Here is an 8,251-nt window from a genome sequence, read left to right as displayed (position 1 = left end):
AAGAACTCAATGATTTTGAGTCACCCTGTTAAAGGATTTACAACAAGCCGGTTAAAGCTACCCTGTTAAGGGATTTTCCAACTGTTGAAGTGGTTAGAGATCAATAGGTATTACAATGATCTAGTAAAAGAACTTTAATGCCAATCCAGATCCACTTCAGTTCCTTCCTTCTGCAATCACACTCTGCAGGTATCTATTCTCTTATCTAGTTTGGCAAGAATCACATATCTTTGCACTTAGATACAAACACAACATTTGCCAACAAACTCAACATGAAAATCAACATTGACCTTATAGGAAACAGATAGGTCAGTAGCATAAACCCTAAACCCTAAACATTTAGGTTAAGCAATTCAGTTGGTTCAATCCTAACCGTTGAACATATTGCATTGATTACAACAGTCTTGAACAGATCTCAAGATGTTCTCCAACGTTCATTCTTCACTACTTCTAGGAGGCTGATAACCCATCACGCATTCTCCACCGTTTAGAGAGACATCGCACATTCTTGAGGTAGATAGGATCAATCTCCTTCATGCAAGATCCTTCACGTGCACAAGGCTGACGTGGCAACACAATCTGTTCTTCATTACAATGCTAACTCATCACACTATATCATCAGTTGGATCACACAGGCATAGAACAATTCAACCAGAAACCCTTAAGCTAAGACTACCAACCGGTAATCATACCATATGAAACCTTGATACAAAACATTCCATATACCGGTTCACATTCCAACATACCGGTTCACTTGGACAGACATATCGCTTCACTTTTTTACATATACTGGTTCACTTGGACAAACATACCGCTTCACTTTTTCACATATACTGGTTCACAACATCATACCGGTTCTCTTGCAAGATGCTTACTTCAATATACCGGTTCACTCTTCAGTAGATTGACATCAATGACAACATACAATATCATCATGTCATCATACTCTGCACATATGCCAACAAGAACAATACAAGTAGTTACTTTTAGAAATGGGCAAGCCACTAGATGTGTGTGTAGATGATAGTTTAGCTTCAACTTCATCGCTTCCCCAAGAAGTTGTGAAGACACTCATTGAAGTGAGAAAGGTGGCCACAACTACAAAAACATGGGCACAAAATAATGCTTCTAAAATTAGATTGTTTTTGCAGAATACTATAGAGGTATATATGAAAGTCACACAGATAGGAGGAGCTTTGGCTTCAAGTTCTCAATAGTGGGAGTGAAAGCTCAAAATTTTTGCTAAGTAATGTGAGATTTTGAATAAGAGTTTCAATCTTGGGGAAGAAATCATAATGGAGGAAGATCTCTTGGGAGGATATTGTATTGAAAATTTACAGTCTTATATATATATATATATATATATATATATATATATATATATATATATATATATATATATATATATATATATATATTAGAATTGAAGATTGAGATGCTCCAACATTATGGAAAGGACATAATAGATTCCCATCTTCCTCTCCTTGGGTCGGTAAAGAAATATGAAAAGTTTTTTGTGAAGTTGTTAGGCATTTTTGGGCTTGGTATTCTTGGTGCTGGACATTTGGAGGAGGACAATGTACTCCGTCAGTGGGACGCATATGCGACACGTTATTTTACAACTTCTATTGAGTTTAATGTTGAGTTAATGGATAGGTATACATAATTGATAACTCAGTGTCAACAGGCTTGAGAGATAATAGAGAAATTAGAGAATAGAAGTAAGAATGCAGAGAAGATTTTGAAGAAATTCAAGATCAGAATAAAACATGTTGTTGATCCTCCTGCTGAGGTAGTTGCATGCTTAATTAGCAACTACAAGAGTTATAAAAGAAGTAGAATTTGAACATACAGTTGCTAATGATAGCATGGTATTTTTGAAGAATTTATCATGCCATTGTGACTAGGACTTCAACTGCTGCTCCAACATGTACCTTAAATTATTGAGCAAGTTTTGCATGATTATAAAGTGTTGGCTCATGCAACACCATTTTTGTAATGCTCACCTAGTTACTATTTTGTAGTAGTTAACTGGAGTTCAAGGTAGAGACTTTCTTGTCAACTGTGATTCCTTTCTTTTTTAATGATAGGTTTATTTCCTAGAAAGTAGAACAATAAACTCTATAAATGAGAGATTTTAATTCATTGTAAGGGTCCACAAATTGATGATTTGAGGCCCAGTTAGATATTCTTTTAGAGATTTTTATGCATATTTTATGAGTTTGAGTAGACGTTATGATACATTTTTTGGAGTTAATACAATAAGAAGCTTATAGATTGCCCAATCTATGCGTATGTGCTATGAATTCATTCTTTGCAGTCTGTTAATGTCTATTGTTTGAAATCGACAACTTATTTTGATCTTATGTTTTATTGCTTTATGAATCATATTGTGCACGTAACTGGTGTATGACAATTAATGTGATAGAAAAATATTATGGTGGTATTTGTTTGCATGAATTTGTGAGGTTGCATGACTCTGCATGTTTATTGTGTTGGCAATTGACACTAATTTGATTGGTTTCATATGTTGTCATTGATGGCAACATGTTTCAGCTTCATTCTTTGGTTTTGTACTTCACTGGTAGGCACTTCACCGATAGACACTTCACCGACACCGACACATATCTTCACCGGTAGGAACGACTCTATGGGTATTGGCATTGGAGGCTGACATGATTTACATATAGGGTACTAACATTGGAGGCTGACATGATTTACAAATAGGGTACTGACATTGGAGGTTGACATCATTGGGAGATCCAGCAATTGGCAAATCATTTTGTTTTTTATGTATATATGTAATAAGTCGACATGTATAATTATTTTTGTAATGTAAGCCAACATGAGTCATGAAGGATTATAAGGGTATATATATAGGTCAGTTGTTGGATCATTATGTGCAAGAAAATATATGAATGTAATGAGTATGATGTTTGTAATGCGAAGATCATGTATATGAGGTATGTAGATGATTTTGGATGCACTCATAGAGCGAAGTTTTTTCCGGTAAGGGTTTAAGGTTATAGAACCGGAACAGTTAGAGCTTGAACTAGAACTTAGTCAGGCATAGAAGATGCATTAAATGAGTTTAGTCTTATGTTTTCTTATTCAAAGTGACTGTATTCAGTGAGACTCCTATGTTGAGAAGTGTGCTCTAGATGGTAAGCCTTCCTTCATGTGTAGGCCCCCATATTATGTAATATATTTTCATATGGTTAGTAGACTCCTTTGTGTTGAGAAGTGTGCTCCAGGTGGTAAGCCTTCCTGCATGTGCAGGCCTCCATATTATGTAATATATTTTCATATGGCTAGTGGATTGATATTGTGGGTCACAAATCCCACCATGGTTTTTCCTCTTTGAGGTTTTCCACGTATAAATTCTTTGTGTTAAGGTGTTCATTTGTATGATTGGTTCATTGATTGCTTTACTTCTTTCAATTATATATGTACCTGTTTACCGGTTGGTGAATGCATGTTATAATATGGTTAAAAGTGAACATTTCAGTAGAACACTGATTCACCCCCCCTCACAGTGTTATTGGATTCCAACAATTGGTATCAGAGCCTTGTGCCTCGAAAGGAAGTCTAACAGCTTGAGGGAGATCCCGAGTCTGGAATCCATGGATATGAGTATGGAGAAGCAACTTGAGGTAGCACTTGAAGATTATTATCCTGAAAGGATGAAGAACTTGAAGTTACAAGAGGAATTGAATTCTACCAAGGAATTCATTTTCTTCCTACAGGAGAGGCTATCATCTATTCAAGCTAGGAGGAAGAAACTTCTACAAAATCAGGATAATGAAGAGAAAGATGCCCTTAATGAAAAATGTTAGAAGCTGAGTCAAGAGAATATGGTCATGAGGAATGAAATGCAAGCCCTAACTATGAGGATGTCAAAGGAGATTCAAGACCAAAAGATGAATGAAGAAAACCTTGGGAGATCTTTGAAAGACAGATCTAAAGAATGCATCTGGTAGGCTCATGAAAATGATATGTTGAGAAAAAAATTAGTGCAATCCCAAAGCAATGAAAAAGAACTTGAAAGACAGATGATAATCCTAAGAGATGATCTAACTATTGTAAGTGAGTACAAGGACAAATTCAAGGTTAGTTCAACATAGTTTGATGAATTATTGAAAAGCCTAAGATGGAATGGAGATTCCAGTGGACTTGTATTTGAAAAAGGTCAAAGCTCTGGTACTGCAAATGAAGATTTGAACTAGAAGACATTGGTAAGGTAGCTTAATGCTTACAAATTCAATGGTAGATGCTTTGTTTCTAATAAATTTGGTCATGTGGATAGGCAATGTAGAAATAGAGAAAATTAGAACTATAATTCTACTCTCGGTCATTGTTCTAAATGCAATAAGTATGGTCATACGACAAAAGATTACATAATGAATGTAAAATGTTATGCATGTGGAAAATTTGGACATATGGCTAATTAGTGCAGGTCAAGCAATTATACTAGTTGTAGCAAAGCAATTCAAAATAACAATGTTACATGTTATGCATGCAACAAGATTGGACACATAGCTAAGTTTTATAGAAGCAAAAATCCACTGGTTAACAATGATGGATCAAATGATAAAGGGAAACAAAAAATCAATGAAATCTGGCAAGATCATACCAAGAAATGGGTCAGGAAGTCAGATGATCAATCAATAAATGGAATTGCTCTAGTTACTCAACCGACAAAGGAGATTGCTCCTACACCAGCAGGAAGCTCATTCAGTAACTGAAAATGTTGCATAAGCCTCGGGAAGGAGATCTAGAAGATGTTCTAGACATTGGAAAAGGTTTATCCAGTATGGAGATGTTTCGACCAAGATCTAGTATGTTCCACCGAAAGACATTTATATCAATGGCGGATTAGGTTTTTTCAAAGGTGAAAAGGTTGAATCCACTTCATTTTTGATCACCTTGCATTTAGAGCGATTAAGAGTGATACAAAGTGAGTCTAAGGTGATTCAGTGCAATCTCAAATCTTCATCAGTGATTTCACCTGCTCTCGGAAGAATTCTCTAGGGTTATTCACCGACAACCATTTCTCAAGTATTTATCGCAATCATCTTTCATCATGGAAGTTGGATCATCCTCTACACCTACTTTCATTACAAATCCAACTGTTGTCGAGGGTAAGGATCATCCCAAGATAATTTTCAAGCAATGCTCGTATATTGCTACCTTGGATGACTCGGTTGGCACATTTTTGCATGTTTTAGGAGTTGTTTATGTGGAAGATGTCAGAGCATATATTCACTGCCGCATTGAGGATATGGGTACTAGTAACATCAAGAGTATGTATATGAATGAGTTGATGGGTGACTTTGAAAAGATAAAGCCTGAATATAAGTACATTATGGATCTAGGGTTTACTGGCATTCTTCATACCCCTGAATTCAAAAATGAGATCATCTGATATGTACTAAGAAGAGTTCATGGAGAGTTGATTTGGTTGGATAGGCCTTATAAGATCATGAAGGAGGCCATTAGGGCCATCACCAGTTTTCTGCAGATTGGTCAGCATCCGAAGAAAAATATTTTAAATGATCAGGCTAACAAACTCACCGACGCAACTTCAGACCAACGATCGATGAGGGTCAACACCATCACTGATTGAGATATCAGATTTGGCAGTATGATCATTGGGTATAAGCTAACTCAATCCAATCATCTCAATTCTATTTCTATCTCTTGCATATATGTTGCACATAAGATTATGAGGTAAAATTAGAAAATAGATCTCTATGAATGGATGAATGATGAGTTGTTAATTAACCTTGGGAAGATTAAAAGAGAGAAAAAGGGGATATTCTATTATGGGAATCTCATTGTCTTCTTGATGCTATTTTTCCTTAATGAAACTCCCGGTTTTGGGAAGAGATAATGGGAATTTGATATCCCAATTGGAAGACAATTGAAGAAAATACAATTGCTAGCTTGGGTAGCTAGCGAGATGATAGGGTTTGGGGTTACTTCAAGGCATTTCAAAAAGGAATGAAATCTAGGAAGAGGGTTCCTAAACACATTATTGAGAAATACTCAATTGAGATCTTCTTTATGGTAAAAAAGGATGAAACCTTAATGGAAGCAGTTAAACCCCAGAAGATATGGATAAAAGGGATGGGATATGAGGTTGATGCTAAGATTCTGGATGCTTATGCTAAAATGTTAATTGATGCTCCTATTGATGAGGCTAAAAAGTCTTTCGGTACTGCAAAGAAAAAGAAACAAGAGGTTCAAACTGAATTCAATCGAGAGAAGAGGGAGAAACAACAAGGTAAGGCCAACAAATTTGTTGAACAAGTATCCAAGGACATCAAGGCCTTAATGGATGTTGTTCCGACAAAAGGAAGGAAGAGGAAAGAGCCTAAAATCTTCATTAAGCCTATTCCATCAGACTCTGGAAGTGAAGATGACACTCCTTTAGCATTCAAGAGGGCATTGAGGAAGAAAGGTGAGGAGTCTAAGGAGAAAGAAAGGAAGCAACCGGTAAGAAAATCAAATGTCTAAGATCAGATCAAGGAGGATAATTTACATCTAAGGAATTTAATACATTCTATGAAGTAAATGGAATCAGAAGACAACTATCAGCACCCCGGACACCACAACAGAATGGAGTTGTTGAAAGGAAAAACATAACTATCTTGGATGCAGCAAGAAGTATGTTATCAGAAGAAAACCTACCACATGTATATTGGAGAGAGGCAGTCAGTACAATGGTCTATACATTCAACAAAGTTCACATCAAAGGTGAAACCGGTAAGACCCCTCATGAACTATGGTTTGGTATTACCCCTACACTTAAGTATTTTAGAATTTTTTGAAGTAAATGTTATATCAGAAGAGATGAGTATATTGGAAAATTTGAACCTAGAAGTGATGAAGGAATATTTCTTGGTTATTCATCTAAAAGAAAGGCATATAGATGTTTTAACAAAAGATTGCAGAAAATTATTGAAATTACAAATGTAAAGATTGATGAACAATTCAGAGGAACTGCAAGGTATATAGACTCTGAACCGGCAACAAATTTTTTGACAAATGAACCTACACTAAATCCACCAGTACAAAATGAAGATCTAGTTACCTCGGTATCATCTGAGGATTCCATAGTAACTGAGGAACAATAGCAAACAAAGACACCCTGGTATGTAAGACTGAATCATTCCAAAGATCAGATAATTGGAAACAAGTTTAAAGGAGTTATGACAAGAGGAAGATTGGAAAATGAAGAGGTATATCTTATTTCTCAAATTGAACCATCATCTGTTAATGAGGCATGTGAAGATAAACACTGGATTAAAGCTATGGAAGAAGAATTAGAACAAATTGAGAAGAATAACACTTGGACATTAGTTCCCCCGCCTAAAGAAAAAAATGTAATTGGAACCGAATGGGTATTCAAAAACAAACTTAATGAAGATGGTAAGGTTATCAGAAATAAAGCAAGACTAATGTGTAAGGGATATTCTCAGAAAGAATGAATTGATTATAATTAAACCTTTGCATCGATAGCTAGAATAGAGGCAGTCAGATTATTCTTGGCTTTTGCAGCACACAAGAACTACAAAGTTTATCAAATGGATGTTAAATGTGCATTTCTGAATGGAGATCTTGAAGAGGAAGTCTACATTGAGAAACCTGATGGATTTTCTTTGACAGATGACAAAGATATGGTTTGCAGGTTAAGAAAAGCTTTGTATGGATTGAAGAAAGCTCCACGAGCTTGGTATGCAATATTGGATAAGTATCTTTTGAAGTTTGGTTTTTCTAAAGGAAATGCAAACAACAATTTATACTATAAAGTGACTAATGATGACATCTTGGTTATAGAAGTATTTTTTGATGATATAATCTTTGGAGGAGAAGATGGATTATGTAAAGAATTTTCTATTAAAATGCAGCAAGAATTTGAAATGTCTATGATTAGAGAAATAAAATTCTTTTTAGGATTGCAGATTTCACAAACTGATAAAGGTATATTCTTGAGTCAATCCAAGTACTTAAAAGAGTTACTAAAGAAATTTGGGATGGATAAATCTAAACTGGTAAGCACACCTATGACTACAAATGACAAACTATCACTAAAAGATGAATCTACACCTGTTAATCCAACTAGATACAAATCTATGATAGGAGGTTTACTGTATTTAACACAAACCAAACCTGATATTATGAATGCAGTATGTATTGTTTCAATATTTCAAAGTAATCCTAGAGAAAATCATGAATCAACAGTAAA

This window comes from Cryptomeria japonica, chromosome 11, assembly GCF_030272615.1.
Source record: "Cryptomeria japonica chromosome 11, Sugi_1.0, whole genome shotgun sequence".
In the NCBI taxonomy this organism is placed as follows: domain Eukaryota; kingdom Viridiplantae; phylum Streptophyta; class Pinopsida; order Cupressales; family Cupressaceae; genus Cryptomeria; species Cryptomeria japonica.
The sequence above is the reverse complement of the archived record's forward strand: the minus strand, read 5'-3'. Positions refer to the sequence as shown.